The 2,205-nt window shown below is 29.2% G+C and overlaps 1 non-coding gene across 1 annotated transcript in view; it reads right to left on the reverse strand.

Annotated features, from left to right (window-relative positions):
• LOC116656313 overlaps positions 1 to 398 on the reverse strand; it is a 1,995-nt gene extending 1,597 nt beyond the window's left edge. The window contains exon 1 of the ribosomal RNA XR_004311278.1: positions 1 to 398. This exon is cut by the window's left edge and continues 1,597 nt beyond it. This is a non-coding gene — a ribosomal RNA (small subunit ribosomal RNA).
• Between the last annotated feature and the right edge of the window lie 1,807 nt (positions 399 to 2,205).

Consider the following 2,205-nt stretch of genomic DNA (forward strand, 5'->3'; position numbering starts at 1 on the left):
GCTCCCTCTCCGGAATCGAACCCTGATTCCCCGTTACCCGTTGCAACCATGGTAGTCCTAGATACTACCATCAAAAGTTGATAGGGCAGACATTTGAAAGATCTGTCGTCGGTACAAGACCATACGATCTGCATGTTATCTAGAGTTCAACCAATATAACGATCTTGCGATCGCTTGGTTTTAGCCTAATAAAAGCACATGTCCCATAAGGTTCATGTTTTAATTGCATGTATTAGCTCTAGAATTACCACAGTTATCCAAGTAACTGTTAACGATCTAAGGAACCATAACTGATATAATGAGCCTTTTGCGGTTTCACTTTTAATGCGTGTGTACTTAGACATGCATGGCTTAATCTTTGAGACAAGCATATAACTACTGGCAGGATCAACCAGAATAATGTTTATTTCTTGATATATTATTTTCATTTTGATATTTAGAAAATAAATATTGCAAATATTTGTATATATTATATTAATAACGAATTTGGCCAATTATTAAATGGCATTCAATATTCGTTCTTTATAAAATAAATATATATAGAATATTTATATATATTTTAATTTTGGCTTTCTTAAACCCGGCTGGGACGTGTAACCGGGTTTTTCTTTTGTTTATTAAAAACATTGTGTGGTCTTTTTACATGGTATAATTGCTACTCTATTGTTTTTAGCCTTTATTTAATATATTACATATTATGCATATATTTAATTCTAAAATATCTTTTTATATTCACATACAACAATTTGTATATATTCACATATATATATTTGTTTAATATTATAATAATATTATAACAATTGTAATTTGATAATAAATTTAAAATTTAATTTCTTTGTAAATTAGTTTAGTTTTATATGATATAAAACTAAGCACTTACATATTCAAAAGTTTTAATATTTTAATATATATTTTGTTTAATATGTATGCATATAATAATAATATATAATAATATCATCATCATATACACATATGAAAATTAAATTAAATAAAATTTAATATAACTTCATATAGACGCTAGGAAAGAAAAAGTAACTTTTTACTAACCTAGCTCCAGAGTTTAACGATAATATTCGGAAACTTGTCAAATTAATGAAATATTAATATAACACTTACGTTTCAACTATATTATCTTAATAATATAATTTATATAAATATAATATAAAATTGTATATTATATAGGTAGGCTGACACCACCTACCATATATACCTTTTTGACTACGCTTTCGTAAAGTGTGGTATTTAAATATCTTCTCCCCCTCACTTAAAAGCATTCATTTTGGTATTTTAAATATATTCATATAATATAAATTTTAATATTAATATTATACAGGCAGGCCGACACCACCTACCATATATATCTTTTTGACTACGCTTTCGTAAAGTGTGGTATTTATATATCTTCTCCCCCTCACTTAAAAGCATTCATTTTGGTATTTTAAATATATCCATATAATATAAATTTTAATATTAATATTATATAGGCAGGCCGACACGACGTGCCACAGTGCTACCGATGCCAAGGTTTTATATATCTTCTCCCCCTCACTTAAAAGCATTCATTTTGGTATTTTAAATATATCCATATAATATAAATTTTAATATTAATATTATATAGGCAGGCCACAGCCAGCGGTACTGCAAGCTGCAGCATCGCTGTGTCAAATGTGGTATTTATATATCTTCTCCCTCTCACCTAAAAATACTCATCAGAATACTTTTATCATTTATATGACTTATATATACTAAAACATTCATTTCAATATATATTCATTTCCATATGAAAATATTTTAATATTTTCAATTTAATATTTTATATAATATATTTAATATATTATATAGGTAGGCCGACACCACCTACCATATATACCTTTTTGACCACCACAGCACGAGCGAGTGCAAGAAGAAACGAGAAGAAGCGGCAAAATGCGTGCACTGTCACGGGGCCCATCCGGCATCGTACAAAGGATGCCCGGCTTATAAGAAAGCCAAGGTCAGCATGGCTCCTAAGGAACCACGCCCAGCTCAACCACGCCGCTTAGCATACCCACCCCCTCAGCAATACCCAACAGTGGACACCTCAGCTAGAAGCTATGCTGATATAGCCGTATATATATGAATATTTTCATATCCATATAAAAATATTTTTATATTTAATATTTGATGAATATTATTTCTATATTCATATAATTTCTTTATTTTCAT

This window comes from Drosophila ananassae, unplaced genomic scaffold (genome assembly GCF_017639315.1).
Source record: "Drosophila ananassae strain 14024-0371.13 unplaced genomic scaffold, ASM1763931v2 tig00000108, whole genome shotgun sequence".
NCBI classification, from domain to species: Eukaryota; Metazoa; Arthropoda; class Insecta; order Diptera; family Drosophilidae; genus Drosophila; species Drosophila ananassae.